Source organism: Osmerus mordax, chromosome 8 (assembly GCF_038355195.1).
Source record: "Osmerus mordax isolate fOsmMor3 chromosome 8, fOsmMor3.pri, whole genome shotgun sequence".
NCBI classification, from domain to species: domain Eukaryota; kingdom Metazoa; phylum Chordata; class Actinopteri; order Osmeriformes; family Osmeridae; genus Osmerus; species Osmerus mordax.
In genome coordinates, this window is record NC_090057.1 from 16,048,381 (window position 1) to 16,065,279 (window position 16,899).

Here is a 16,899-nt window from a genome sequence, read left to right on the forward strand (position 1 = left end):
CTACGTGTACAGTAAATACATGATATAATTGTATAGAGGTTCATCAAAGTTCCCGTATGTAGGTGCCTTTTAATTTCAATAAAAAAAATTAATACCCCATAGCAATTGAGTGTCTTTATCACAAATATTTCTCTTTTCCCACATGCATTTAAAATCCTTGTCTTTCTGTAAAATTCATGGACGAGTTCCATTCGGGCAACTAGGGAAGACATTCCATTTGTGATATACTGGCGCTTTGTGATGACATCACAATGACTTGACTTTTCTGTGCTGCCTGACTTCCTTTGGCGTTTCTGGGGTGTCGCCATGGGCGTGCTCCACATCCTCCTCCACCAGCATCACCACCGTCTTGCCCCTGGCGTGACCTTGCTCCACCTTCAAGAAGGCCTGGGGCACGTGGGAGAATGAGAAGCGAGCCTCCACCATCGGCAAGATCTAGAGAGGGGCATCAGGTTTGAGTTCTTGTAAAAATATAAATAAACATGTTCCCTTTTATGTTCTCTACACCTATCGTGACATGAAACATGACCTAAACAGCTGATTCAATCCCTTTCAAGGAAAGTTTTGTTGCTAGAAAATTCTGACTGGGCTAAGAGGCTAATTTAGAACAATCTACTCCAGAGCATGTTTTTAAATTTACACATAATAATGTGGTACATGATCTACAGGCTGCATACAGAGCTGCCGTATCACTTGCAGTTCTGTTTCCAGTATGCAATCCAACAAATAGTCAACAGACTTTTGAGGTTTGGCAATACCATTGTTCCGTACAGATGTGCTGGCTGAAACCAGAGTGCTGGTTATGTTTATAGGAGAGCTCCCAATGCCAGATAATCTCCAATTGAATCCACCTTTGTCAACAAAAATCATTGGAAGGGGAGAAGGGGAGGGATTGGGGGTAGAATGTGATGAGGTAGGACAATTGCAGCCTCGCCTTCCACCCTCCCCTGGTATTCTAATGTTATTCTGTATTTTGGTCAGCGTCTCGTCAATAACAAAGAATAGGGGCAGGTGTGGGGGAACACTTGTCACAGTAAAGACCGGCCACTTGTCTGGGAATGGGTGTGTGTGTTTGTGTCAGGGTTTGTTTGTGTCAACAGGGCGGTTTCCCACAACCAGCAGCCCTGGGACAAAGGGGTACGGTTATGGGAACCAGACTGGATCGACGCATATTGCCGGCTGGGGCAGGGGAGGAAGGGGGGAGGGGCTCTACATCTAATAAATTGGGACGGTCATTTAGTCTAAGTTAGTCAAAATTATTCAAACTCATTATGGGATCTAATTTGTTTCAGAAATGGGATTTGATTCAATGGACTGTGATGAAATCAATTTTAAGAGTGGTCTGACCGAACCCGTCTCCGGTGAGTTTGAAAGGGTACAGTAACGGTACATGCAGCATTTTTTACGTACCTTTCCGGCGTCCACCAGCTCAGTGACTTGGTCGAGAGCAGGACCATCAGGAGCATAGAAAGCCCAGCGGTAGAATACCCCGTTACACAAGATGTTCTAGGCAGGAGGGAAAGAGAGACTGTACTGCAAAGTAACTGCAGAATATTGCTTATTCCTGCAAGGCTGTTCCATGCCACTAGGGGACCCTGTTGTCTGTGCCGTAGAGTCCTGTCTAGTGGTCAGATCTTGGGGTGTGACGTCCAATCAGACACACTGGTCAGACAGACATTTTCAGGGACAAAGAGTGTAGGGGGGGGGGGGGGGGGGGGGTTTGGCAGGAAACTAATTAACGGGCATTTACTGACAACCCCACTACCCATACACACACCCACCTGCCAAAGTTCTGCCGTTTCAGCAACTGACACATGCATACAGTCCTCGAAACAGCCCTACCCTGCTCTAAACCAGTAATCCTACCATTTCAGCGCAAACCCACCACACCCATCACACATGCAATTCACAAACTGGGAAGCTATGTGTTTGGGGAAACATACGCTAACATAAGGAAGCACACAAGCATCTCTTTTTACACTTCTGGGGGGTATAGAAAGCAGGTTTGACAAACTGTGATCTTAACCCTGAACTCTGAATTGATTTGCCCTAAATGGGAAACTCTGACTTTTAGGTTCCAGAACAGCTGATTTGAATCAATTCAATCAACTTGGAGTATGTCCACTCTGAATTAAGCGCGTGAATGAGGTCTATTAAAAGCCAACATCAATGGAACTCCGATACTAGGATCCACCATGGCACCCGGCAACAAAAAACACTTCACCCCACTTCAGTTAGAAGTGTTAATACGTGGTTATGGTGAATCTGAGCACATATTCCCGAAAATTCCCGATGTGAGATGAGCGGTTACATGACACTGACACTGAGTACATTAAGAAAAGTAAAACATTTCAAATAGCTTAAAAGAAATATTGAAGACATTGTAATTACAAGTTAGCTTGTTAAAGTCTTTCAAAATTGTAAATGGAGGCTTTGACTGCGTCCCTGTTGTTATGGTTACTTATTTCAGACACTTTAATAGGCTCATACTATCAAAGAACTTAAATAGTTCTTCTATACTCTTTGATACTATGTAGCTAGCGCAATAATTTAGAACAAACTGTTTTGCTGGAACTACTTAGTAGGTGTCCATGTATCACCTGATAATGGACACCCCTCCAGCCAATCAGAATCGAGTATTCGCCCAGACCATGGTATAAAATGAAATATACTACGAACAGGTAAGGCATATCTAGCTTAGGCCTATAAGCGTGTGATTGTAGCCTACGTCACTTGGTTTCAACTTTATTTGACATGATGAAAACTAAATATCAGTTAGTGCAAATTTCAACTTGTAGTAGCACTAGCCCCCAACAGAATGCTTTTCATCACAAGATGATGATGATTATGATGACGAAGAGACATTGACTGCTGCCGCAGAGACGGATGCAGAGCATGGCCTACATGTATGGTTGTTCTCTCCCCATGTACTTTCATTTACAGTCTTGTGTGGAATTGTCTTAAATGTACACTGAATGGAAAACCTAATTGCACATTCTGATCCTGTTGAACAGAGCATGGGTGGGCATTACCAGGAGGGGGGTCCATCAGCCTGTTAGTGGCAGGTTAATTCTGCATGTAGAACTGTGGAATTCAATGTAATATGGAATTAAATCATCTAATGTGTTCCCATTTCCCAATAAAGGAGTTGTACAAACTGCATCTCATGAAGCAAGTGCAAAAAAACTGACCAAGAGATGGTGTACTTAGGGCAGAAGATTAGGAAGGCTGATTTTTAAATTGATTTGGTGGAACACCAGTTATAGGTGGGTACACAATTACAGTAGGGTTGCACGATATTGACAAAATGTGATATTGCAATATTGAGCATGAATATTGCAATATCGATATTAATCTCTATATTCTTAAACAAATATCAAAACACAAAAGTGATGGGAAAACACATCAAAATAGATTAATAGAAAATCAAAACAACAAGTTTTCGTACAACACAAGGGTTTATTTAAACTGACAGTACAATCTGAATAAATTAATAAACACAATGTCTTCAAAACAGGACATGTTTTGTTGGTGGAACAGTGTAACAAATGATATAACAAAATATAGCTGCAAGCAGCGAAGCGGGTTCCTCCGCAAAATGGCAAAATATTATAAACATGTACACTGTTGAAGATGGAGAGTTGGACAACAAGAGAGCAAAACTACTTCATGTTTGGCCAACAACAATAGGCTGAATGGGGATTTGAACTCATGAGCATAAGGTTACAAGTCAGTCTCTCTATCCTCTCTGCTACACACCAAATGCTGTTATTGTATGAGTAGACAGGGCAGAGTATTAGCTTTGGTCAGCTTTGGGACAAAAGTTAAGAAACGGTTGACATTTCAAGGTAGAATTGCCTAAAATTGCCCATGGTACATCAGAATGATGTCACCTTGAAGCCAATAAGGTTTGAAAAACCATCAGTCAAAATTATATTTGATTTGTTGACACAAAGATATTGAGGCAATGTGGACATTTACATAAATACACCCCTTTCAGCCATTTTGTATTGCATTTCTTATTCCATTTCACCCTATATAAAGACATCTGCCCACGCACAACTTCCGTCCATGCCTTTTCCCTCCCCCAGCACTGGTCATGCCAAGGCAGAAATTCTGCGGCGGCCGCATGAGGTTTAGAGGTAGTCCAAAAATATGCCTCCCACAATTGACACATTTTAACCACAGTACTTTTCAAACTTCCCAATTTGGCTGAATAACCACAGATATTGTAACTCTTCTTGAGTTAATCTCTTTCAGTCAATGCACAATCAACAATAGTCATGTGGGCAACTGGGCTAGGCAGTACAGCAGCGGACTCTCTGGTCCCATTAAAATACACAACATGCACAATCAGGGTGACCAACAAGATTATATTAACTGATAAACAATAACATTACAAACAACTAACTGAACAAACACAACAACTGAAATCCCTCGCACGGCTGTTGTAACCGCACTATTTTCCACAAGTCAACAGGGGGGTATTCGTCGTAGCTCGCTAAGCAGTTTAGCGAGCTAATTTTCAGGCTAAGATAAAAAACGCCCCTCTTTTTGGTTCGTGGAAGCAACTTTCGATAAATCACCATAGTAACATATCAATTAGCACTAACCTGCTCCAGAGCAGGCTAACGTAAGTGTAGCTGGATAAGCTTGCCACACCCCCGGAAAATAACATGGCAGCTCCCTTTTTGAGAGACCCAGTTGACCAAGGAGCTATATTTTAGTTCGATTAGCTTTCCATACCAATAGAGTTCTTCGCGATTGCCAAGATCCTTTATTTCACACGGATGAGTTCTTGTTTGAGCGATATCGATTCAGCCGACAAGGACTCATTTATTTGCAAGACCTTCTCGGGCCGTACATTGCAAATATCACACGCCGCAGCAAGCTTTATGCTTTATTATGAGGTTATGCTGCTGTATGTGAATATGTAACGCTATGTTTTACGAAATGTCTTGTCTTATCTGTTGTGCCTGTGCTTTTTATATGTTTAACTGTGGGAGAGTGGGAAACGTCATATCGATTCCTTTTTATGTCTTGACATGTGAAGAAATTGACAATAAAGCTACTTGAAACTTTAACTGTTCTTCAGACTGCATAGCCTTGAGGTTTTTTGCGTCAGGTAGGCTATAGGCTACATTTTTATACAGTATAGGCGATGCAGAAAACATTGGCAAAGCCGCAGCATGCGTTGCTGTAAGAAAAGTGTACTTGGCGCTTAACCAGCTGATGAATCAATTCATCATATTCCCTGGCCATGTCCCAGTCAATTAAATCAAAGAGGGATTTACACATAGGCCTACATGATATAAGCGCAGTATATCCTCATAATTGTCTATGAATTCGTATCAATTAGATACTCTTTGGCCTTGTTTTTATCTAGCCTACTTATTCTGAGAAGAGTTGAGTTCATTATTTTCGCTAGCAAGATCTCATTCGATTATTAATTTCCATTAAGCCTATACCAGCAGGCACATTTAAAGAAATGTGATCTGATTGATTGGGGGTAATGAGGCACTTAAAATGAGCCTATACATTTCCCCAAACTTTCGCATTTAGCTTATTGGCAATTTTTTCCCAAGCTGCTTGTCTTGCTCTGGCAGCGGTGGCGGTGTTTGACTTAGCCATGATAATATATGCTTATTGTCTTATAGACTCATTATAATAGTTTGCTCGGATGGCGAGAATAGCCTATCACCGCTCTCTCTTTCGTATTTTCCGCCATCATACCGTTAGAAAATCACGGTTTTGGTGATCGACCTTTCCTGCCTTTTGAAGTAGGACGTGCACGTGCAATTTCCCTGATAAGTTTAGCCTGATTGAAATTAACCACATGATTTGGATGCGGATCAGCCGTTGACGAACCGATATTTGCTATTCTCACTCATCTCGCTAATGTTAACGGGCTAAAGGGACAATTGATTAACTTAGCTTCAACCCTTACGACGAACGGGGCCCAGGTGCGTTCAACTTCATGCAGCGCCTGCGTCGTCTGCAGCCGCCTGCAGCCCGGCTGACTTGAAGCAGCCAATGACATTCTCAGATTCAAGGCAGCCGGCTGCCTAATGTAATATTGCACATATTTTCGTACTATTTCCCCTAAAGCAATAAGGTTAGGCTACTTAGAGACCTTCCACTCATAACGTGTTCTAAATGGCATAAATGCTGCCAATTATTAATTGACGTATTAATAATTGACGTTGGTCAGTAGCCTAGCCTATCGATTAAGGTACTCGAAAGCATGTACACTGTCTGCTTCATTTGAGCTTGATAGGCTAAGCATTCTGTAGCAAATAATAACAATAAACCCACTATTTATTAATTAAAACTACTTCTGCATAGTTGCACCGAAAATACAAACGTAAGCAAAGGCAGCAACCGCTATCGAATCAACAGACGTACAATTTAGCTAGTAGGGGAATAATACAAACAACGAAGATCACCAGTTAACTTAATTTAAATTAACAAGAATATAGACTAATACAATAACAGGCTTAAAATAACTGACAAGTTAGCTATACAACTTCTCAAAGACGCACAATCTCAACTGCGGTGTGAAGCGCGACATGCTATTCTCCGACATGCACTCTAACAATCACATAGACGTCCTAAAATTTTGTACAGCCCTATTTCTGATACCATGGCGGCAGAAATGTAGTCGTGGTGGGCCGCCATGGCAAAATAAACATAGAGGAAACAAACGTGCAAGGTCCCATCCTCTATTTGACAACCATATCCATCCGTGTTGACAAAAAGCAGCTACCTTATTGGTGTAGAAGGATCACGTGTCGAACCGTGCCACCAAAATCCTATTACGCTCTGAAGAAACTAGTTCTGCATAAAACATAGACGCATCGACAATCGACTGGAATTTCAGCGACAAACTTTATTTTGGTAGCTTAGCAGGGCTTGTTCTTTTTTATGAGCTAAAGATTGTGTAGATGCCAGACTGTGGAGCGGGTTGAAACGATAACGGGGTTCACCTTACAGCCTACAGGTCTCCTGGGGAGGCAAAGTGTCAGGCCCCCGCCAGCTCTCCACTGGTGTCCCACAGGGATCCGTCCTTGGACCCCTCCTCTTCTCCCTCTACACCGCCTCACTTGGACCAATCATCACCTCCCATGGCTTCTCCTACCACTGCTATGCTGACGACACGCAGCTGTACCTGTCGTTCCCCTCGACGGATCCGGGGATCTCAGCTAGGATTGAGGCCTGCCTCACAGACATCTCCGCCTGGATGACCGAGCACCATCTCCAGCTGAACCTCACCAAAACAGAACTCCTCATCATCCCGGCCAAACCCTCCATCTCCCACGCTCTCTCAATCACCCTGGGATCGGCGACGGTGACCCCTTCATCTTCTGCCAGGAACCTCATGGATGACGAGCTCTCCCTCACAGCCCACATTGCTGCGGTCTCCCGGTCGTGTAGATTCACCCTCTACAACATCCGGAAGATCAGGAGATAACTATCTGAGCATTCCACCCAGCTGCTAGTCCAAGCACTTGTCCTCTCAAAGTTGGACTACTGCAACTCGCTGCTCGCCGGTCTCCCAGCATGCGCAACCCGCCCTCTCCAGAGGATTCAGAATGAAGCTGCACAGTGTGTAAATGTAATTATTCACAAACAATTAAAAATGCTATCGTGAGTAATTTTAGTTAGGACAATGTTAAACGTTAACCATGAGTTACAAAAGAGTCGGTCAAGAGTTTTTATTAAATTGGTTGTCTTATCAGCAGAATTATGTGTATCTGCAACATTTTTTCAATTATATGCATTTAATTTCCCTAAATTTAGCTACTGGTGTTATCGCCCAACTAAAGTTTTTTTTATTGTCCTTCGGCACTCAGGCACCAAAAGATGTTAGATAGAGAATTTTCTGTCCATAATGACTCAGTTGCCAGTGTATCACACACAACACATGTGGCATAATGGTATTTGAAGTAATGTTATTTATTCACCTGTGTGGCCAACCACACTCCAAACTGTCTTAGTTGTAATGACTAATTTTACTGTGCCCATTAGCAGTCTTAGTCATGATGCTAAGATTATATGAACAAATATTTGTTAATTTAAATGACAGAGCTCATCTTTAACTCCAATACAGGTACCGCTTCCATCTTTTTCACATCGATTTGGCTCACGATCACGCAATGTGAAACGAGGACCTTATAGAACATACACAAAGGACGTTTTATGTTTGCCAATTTCATCAGAGTCAACATTCTCCATACCCAGAGGAGACACCAGAACCAAATTAGTTGAAGCTGGCTATATTGGGAAAATATCCTTTACATCAGATTGGTCTGAAATACAATTGAGAGGAGAAGTGACAGCCATCTTCAGAGAAACATTTGGATTGTTGGAAAACCAATCTTTTCCATTTCAATACCTTAGCACCATCAAGGGATGTAAGAAACTAATGAAACCAAGGGTCACAAACAGTTTCCAATGGGGAGGAACAGAAGTTGCATCTATATGTTCAAACACATGTTTGTATATTTTAGCAGGAATGCACAAGTCTGCTGAGGTAGGCGTTATGTTTGTGTCTTGGAAGTTTTACATTTAGTATTTTACATGCGACAAGTCCTAGAATTGCATTGTGCATCACACAACGGTTCAATATTGTAAGATAACTTTTTAATGAAGCAGAATTCCTAAAAAATCTGCGCTTAACTTCCCATGTAAAATTTCAGAAAATATAACAAAGCTTCTGACCCTCTTATTATAAACATTAAAATATTTGCAATATTACGTTATCTAAATTGCATATTTGCCCTTATCTGATGTAGCACTTTGTTTTTGTTAATGATAAACTACCCTCTTTTCTGCACAGGTTGAATGTATAGATTTTTCTGATGACAGTGACTTTGAATACCCAGCACCACAGAGAAGGAGAGGTTGGTAAATGCTTTTAACTCACTGTTTCACAGGTGGCTATATGGATTCATATGCATATAGCCCCCTGTGAAACAGTGTATATATACAGAGTTCTGTGCCACTTGGTGAGTTCAGCAATTTTTTGACAGTATAGAAAAAAACATGTGTTTTTTTACACAGTGAGTGAGGGAGAGGCATTGTCTACATTCTTGAGGGAAACCCAGGAAAGACATGAGCAGGCACAGTCCGGCAGGCACAGTCCACAGCTCAGCCAGAGTGTGGAAGTGAAGGGCAGACAGGAAGACTGGAAGCACTTGGGGTCCCTATTGACTTGGCAGAATTTTTGTAAGATACAAGTCGAGTGATATGGCTGATCGGTATATACCGATCAGCCATAACATTATGACCACCAACAGGTGAAGAGAATAACACAATCATTCATTTATCATGGAACCTGTCAGTGGGTGGGATATATTGGGTAGCAAGTGTCCTCAAAGTTGATGTGTTACTTACTGTAAGTCGCTCTGGATAAGAGCGTCTGCTAAATGACAACATGTAAATGTGTTAGATGCAGGAAAAATGGGCTTAGAGCGTAAGGATTTGAGATAATTTGACATGGGCCAAATTGTGATGGCTAGACTATTGTGTCAGAGCATCTTTAAAACTGCATCTCTTTTTGGGTGTTCCCACTTTGCAGTGGTCAGTACCTATTTAAAAAGTGGGCAAAGGTAGGAAAAACGGTGTATTGCAGTTTGTTGCGTATGGGGCTGTTTTGTCGGCAAAAGACCTATGCAATCTTAGGCAGGTGGTCATAATGTTATGGCTGATCGGTGTAGCGATGTAGATGAGGGCTACTAAATTTCGGTCCTGGTAAGCAGGAACACTTCAGATTTTTGAGAGTTGAGTATCCCTGATGTAGATCATCATTAACAATGTAGAAATGGTCTTATGTAGAACAGTTTTTTTTTGTATACTTTATTTTGATTGACTTTATTTTTATAAAATTACACTACACAGTTGTTTTGTTTCAGTAGTTTGTTTTAATAATAATGTCAATATTCCCACTGTTTTACAATACTTTTTTTTTAGTCCCGTGGATTTTGAGGAAGATGAGGCTGTTGACGAGGCCATAAGACGCAGTCTTTTAGAGGATTCAGATTTAAGGTATATCTAATTAGCATTAAGGATTTTATATGCAGTACTTGCACTGTTAGTTATTGGTATGCATTTATTTAGATACCACATCGAAGGTGAATGTAACTTTTTAGTAGCAATATATCTATACAAAGTATCATGGTTTAGTTGGGTGTGCTCAAGCCTTCGGCGAGAGCACAACCTTTGTTCTCTCACATATATATTTATTTATTTATTATTATTATTTATTTTCGACCCCCTAAGGATCAGTCAATATTTGGACTACATACACAACGGCGGTGTCAAAAGGTTCGTCTTGGTAGCGATTGCGTTGGTTGTATTTTTATTTACGTTCCGTTGCATGGTTTAAGTAGAAATTGCGTTTTTGTGGTGAAAAGTGAAGCTAACGGTGGCTAATTTGCTAGCCACAGTCACTGACGTTACTAACGTCACTACGTCACTAACGTCACGAAAACACGCGTGACTACCTGTAGCAGAACATTCGTTTTGCATCTGTTAACTTGGGGGATAGCTAGGCTAACTATAGCTTTACTGCAAGGCAGCTGCAGGAACGCCACAAGCAAAGAGGCCAGGGTGATAACTATTTACTCATTTTACTTTGTGATATGACACACAATTGTCATGTGTAATGTACAGTATAGATATTATTAAGGAAGTACATCTACTTTCGGAAACAGTAGTCTACTATTTCACTGAAGTATTAGCATCATGACATTAGCCTGTGTTGCCCGGGCAACACATACTACAGTGGTCTATGATGTAGCGTTATCTGTTTTCAATCGTTAAAATAAACATTCCTCACATATACATTTTTGTTGTAGGGTTTATTCTGACATTAGTAAACGATTTGTTGGTGAAATTACCATTACCTGTGGTTTCAAACCAGTGTAGCTCACTGCAACACTGTAGCTTACGTGAGACACACTACAAAAACATCTACACTACACAGCTGTTTAGGAAGTCAAACGGCGACAGAACATGTTCGGCACTCCCCTTACTTAAATCAAAAGTCTAACTACTAACCTGAACTTCATTGCCACAGCCTAAACGTTGTCAATCTGTTCATGAAAATAATTAATTTCAGCTTAAACCGTACAACGGAACGTTAAATCCAATTCAACCAACGCAATCGCTACCAAGACGAACACAGCAGTAGTCTAGTACTGTACCGTAGTAGTACAATTTACCGGGGCAGCTTCTCCATACAGGGCTATATAGCATTTTGCGTTGTTACTGACAATGATCGCTACCAGTGAGCTTTTTATGAATGAGCGATTTTCCACTAAATAAATGTCAAGCTTATTTACGTTTTGGGGGGCATATTTTCAGTTAGCAGATGGTACTGTTTGAATCGCGATTCCATCTTCTACTGCCGGGTAACGTCGTAGAATAATCTCCAAAGGGGGTTCTTTATTAATGAATGAATGCAATGAGTAGGCTAAATGCCTGAAAATATCATGAGAAGGGAAAAACTTAAAATGACGTTTAAGTCATAGAGATTAGGTCAATCTTTACACCGGTCTGCCAAATTTATTCGTTTTGATTCAACGTTGAGGCTGCCTCTTGCAGGGGAAATGAGAAGACATCTATTTCATTCTACACTTCACTCGTATTTTCAGTTGTAAATGAGCAGCAAAAACAAATGCTTTTAAATCTATGTAATCTTTATAAATAATAAGTATTCATTTTTATATAAAATATACAGAAATATCAGTTGTAAAAATGTCATTCAAAAACGGACCCCTGTGCAACCGACGCAAGCAAGCACACCCTACAATTTCCCCAGAAATTGTACCCTCTCTAGTTATCTTATGTGACACACATTTTCAAAAGTTGATAAGTACATTAGCCCTGGGGTATTTAAATCTTACCCTACGAGGTTTGGAGCATGCTGGGTTTCTGTTTTACCTCATTAATAGGTTCCAGTTCTGGATTTTAATATGCCTGTATAGGTAGGCTATGCAAACCTGTGACAAATCAGTGCTGTGAGGTCTACAGGTGGTCATTAGTTTGCTCTGGAATTGGCTTGTTTCTTTCTAACCTAATTTGTTTGAAGTTTGTAAAACTGCTATTGCAGCCTCACTACCTACAGCTTTTTGGGATTCCAAAACTGCAGTTTTGGGATGGTCTTAACAAATTTCCCTTATCTCAACATTTGTTAGGGTTACAAGGTCTGCTGAAGTCTTGACCATAGAAGAAATAAATGGAACTCTAAAAGCACATGCCGAAACGGTGGTCAGCCCATTATCAAGACCTATCCACATTAGCCGGGCTAATGTTTGGACGACTGCTTTTCGGCAGTTTAACAGAAAGAGTTTTTCCGAGAGCTCTGGTACGCTCTATGTCACTTTTGCCAGTGATGAAACTGATGCAGAGGAAGATGCTGCTGACCTAGGGGGGCCACGGCGAGAATTATTTCGCCTTCTTGTGAAGGCCATCTTCCAAGATAGTGGAGCATTTGAAGGTAAAATGTCAATGCATCAGTATGAAATTTTGTCTTGATACATATTCTATCATTAGCTGCATTAAATTGGTATTCCACCACAAATCATTCCACAACTTTCATGCAATGTAGCAACTCATGAATAAAAATATCACTCAGTATCTAGTTGGCAGAAGGAGTGTACAGAACCATTGGAAAGATGACATCTACTCTAATAGTCCAAGGTGGTGAACCACCGGCTTTCCTTGCACCCCATGTCGTGGACTATATTGTGACTGGAGATATCCTTCAAGTACATGTCACACCTGATGACATAGCTAACACTGAATTAAGGGATTCTCTGAAAAAGGTATTAGTAGTATGAGACTAACCATGCTTTATAGTGCGATTTAGATGGTATACAGATTTCAGTCATTTCTGTTTGATGTCCTGGGTTTGTTGTCACATGAAAAAGTTACATTGGTTTAATCTTCAGGTCAATCAAGCTAGCACAAACGATAAATTGGAGGAAGCTGTGAACGGCTGAGACTCATGGAGGTTTGATGTTGAGGGTCTTCCAAATCCAGTCAACATGGACACAAAACATGCCTTTGTTAACAATACAACATTGTACCATGTCCTCTTGCAAAGACAAAGCTGCCATAATCAACTCATTGATGGCCTGTCCTACTACGAAGTAAGTTAACAAAGTTACAGTATTTTACAACTGGTATACTGCAAGTTTGATGTTTATGCCATTAGAGCCACTTCTGGATGCTTGCCAAAGTGATACTAATACTATGTTTTTTTCTCCTAATGGTACTGCGACTTTTGAGGGAAAATCCTAGCATGCAGATTATTCTTGACATGCCTGCAGGAAAAAACGATGTCACTGCAGAAGTTGTAGCTAGCCTTTTAAAACCAAGCTACTCTGTTTTAGGTAGTAACAGAAGGCCAAGAGGAGTTGATGGTGGTGAAATTCAGAGAATTTCTCCAGTGTGTGCAGAGTAAGTAGGCACAAGCATTTGTGTAATGTATATTTCAGGGCGCCAAATAGCTCAGTGGTTAGTTCCTGGTTTGATTCTGGCTGGCAAAATGTCATTGTATTCTCAGGCAAGGCACTTTAACCTAAGTTTCCCCAGGGGGATTGTCCTCGTACATAATATACTTGATGTTAGTCTATACTTAATGTAGGTCACTCTGGATAAGAGTGGCTGCTAAATGATTATACTGTAAATTTATTTTTGCAGAGAGCATGTATGAATACATTTGAAGATATTTATAGTTGTAGTAATCCAATTCTCAAATCCTTTTTTTAAGATAAAGAGCTTCATGAAAGACTTGAGGCTAGGACACTGACAGAGGAAGAGAGGGTATTCGTGCAGAATTTGGACTGTAGTCACATACTGACATTTGCAACAGGGAGCAGTAAAGTTCCAGCAGTTGGATTTCAGCCAAATCCTAAATATCCTTTGTGCGTGATGAAACCAAGAACTATCCTATTGCTTGCACCTGTTCGAATGAACTTCAGATCTTTGTCAATGCAAAAAACATGGCTGATGATGATGAGTTTGATTACTGCTTTGTGGTGGCTCTCATGAATGGAGCTGTGTTCAGCATCATATAATCAAACGGCACACAAACTTTCTCTCTACCATTTATGAACAGGTTTGCTTTTGAACTATTTTGTTTCTGTAACAACTCTTACTCAACTCATACAACTGGCCCCCTTTTATTTTATTTTTATTTTTTTTATCAATCGGGGGACATAATCACCAAGGACCAATCCCATTCTTTGAGTTCATGCTAGGTGTGATCAATATCTATTACCTTATTGTATGTATTACTCTGAACAAATAATTTTTCAAATGTTGCCAGTGCAAATTCATATCCTTATGGCATAACTCCTGACAGTGATCCAATTCATGTTCTCATATAGTGTTAGTGTAATGCTGCCCAACGGCTCAAGATTACTTTTCAATAGATCCTGCTGGTGTATTTTAACAAAACTTGTAAATCCACAGCAAGAACATCATTTAAATTAACTTCTTTCCAGATTAACAATATGTAAAACTAATGTTGATGCATTCATTTTATGTACAATTTGTGAATAAGATGTTTTTTTTTTATAACCCTTGTCTTTGCGTGTTTGTTTGTATAAGACAAAAAATAAAACCGAAAATGTTACATATGCATTCCAGTGTGCCAATTCTGCCTAATCATGTAACCTGTGCGGCGAGACAAAGAGAATGGAAGTGTTTCCATTGTACTCACACATTTGCATGAAACAGACCTCAAAACATAGTTAGATATCCTTGTCTATCCTTAGTACACCACAATAAAATTGGCTGGATAGTGAAGGAAAATAATTCATGAAAATTTCATTTAATCATTTCAAAAGTGCACATTGTTATTGTAATTTTAATCACAAGGGCCATTCAACTGATTTTAAGTATTCAATGATGCTGATGTTTTTAATAGTACTATTTGAAAATACAAATTGTTTTATCAATTCTAGACAGGCCTCATTTCCAGCAGTTGTTTTGCCAACATCTTATCAAACCCAGCTTTAAAAATGCTTTAATTTTACAAATTTTACACAGAGCAACTTTGGTAAAGTACAGGGATAATCCCCCAACAGCAACTTACAGCAAAGTGCTTTGCATAAGGACAGCATGTGGCACAGCTGTGAATCAAAAAGAGAACATTCCGAATATAAACTGAAATCTATTTGGTTTCTTTAAATGAAGCTCCATTGCTTGCACTTGTATCTTTTGATTATCTACCAGTGGCTATGCTTTAACTGTAAAAAAAATATATTTACACTCAGGTCTTAGTGAGCCGTTTAGCTCGATTTCAAAAGCTGTACCAAACAACAAAATTACAGGTTTACAATTTTGTTGAAAACTAATTGCTGCACTCTTTGAAATAATGTTTTCCCCTTATTATGGTCCTGTTCAAGAGGATTTATTGTAAGGGAAAGCTCCTGTAAATCCCTTCTGTTTAATGGGCAAAAAGAATCACCTCCAAGCACAAGAGCTGGTGCTGAAGGGGCTGTGATCTCTTCTGATACACTGTGTGGGTTGTGAAGGTACAGGAGATGGCTGTCCAATGTATAAAGCTGCAGAGGAATTCGGTTTCCCTCTGAGAACATTGAATGACTGTTAAATGCATCTTTGAATTCAGCTAGTGTGCGATTAATTCTGGGGATATAAACATAATGAAGACAAAATATGTCTGTCTCATTGTCCAAATTCAGCACATTCATTGACTCCAGTTCATTACATTTTTCAGTTCATAAAAAATGGGTGCATAAACATGACTGCAATTAGTATTTAAGTCCTGGTTAAAACGTTCAATGCGTTGGTTATGTACAGAGCTTCCTGTTAAGACTGAGTCTTCACCTCTGCTTTCCCGCATATCCTCCCAAATCAGAACATTCTCTCCCCCATGGTCAGTTCTAATATGCAGAGGTCTGCCAAACTGTGTTATTGCTGTACTGAAAAGCTGCATCACAGTTAGAGCACGATTGTTGTTAGAGCACTGGAGAAACATGAGCATCCTACTGTATCCATCCATAGCACCATGTACCACTAATTTCCATCTTATCAATTTATGATTACCATCTACATGCCAGATGAAATTTGGACACGGCACAGAATAAACGCGTCGAGTTATTGTTGTTCTCCTCCTAAATTCAACACCAGCAGAATCAACCCTTCTGATTGACTCCCTTAACCGTTTTCTCTGCACCACCATGCCCCTGGAACGCAAATGTCCATTAAGCATCACCTCTCCCACATGAGGATGCTCTGCTTTGATATCGGCTATTGCAGAATCCAATTGCTCCATTGTGTAAACTTTCCTGTTGATATATTGTACTCCCTCATGAGTTTGTACAGTGTTGGTCTAGAAATGCAGAGGATGGAAGCAACTTCTGTCAATGTGGTCTTCAATGACAGCAAACTTTCAATGTCTTCTTTAGACACATCGTTCTGGTATCCATCACCATCCTAGAAGGAGAACCAAATGTAAAAATATTTTAATTGCAACTACAGGTGATTGTGCGTTCAAATACTGAGCACTGGGTAAACGTCACTTACTTGCCAATTATTTAAGAACTTACGGATGATGTGGTCGCTGAACTCGATGAACTTGTTGATGACGATGTCGATGAACATGAAGTCCGTGCAGCCGGTAGCTAAATAGAGTGCAATATTAAACTACAGAGGGTACAATTTCTGGGGAAATTGTAGGGTGTGCTAGCTTGCGTCGGTTGCACAGGGGTCCGTTTTTGAATGACATTTTTACAACTGATATTTCTGTATATTTTATATAAAAATGCACACTTATTATTTATAAAGATTACATAGATTTTAAAGCATTTTTTTTTTGCTGCTCATTTACAACTGAAAATACGAGTGAAGTGTAGAATGAAA

The 16,899-nt window shown here is 40.1% G+C and overlaps 1 pseudogene; it reads right to left on the reverse strand.

Moving 5' to 3' along the window:
* Positions 1–28: 28 nt before the first annotated feature.
* Positions 29–16,899, reverse strand: part of LOC136947494 (reticulon-4-interacting protein 1 homolog, mitochondrial-like) — a 67,992-nt pseudogene continuing 51,121 nt past the window's right edge.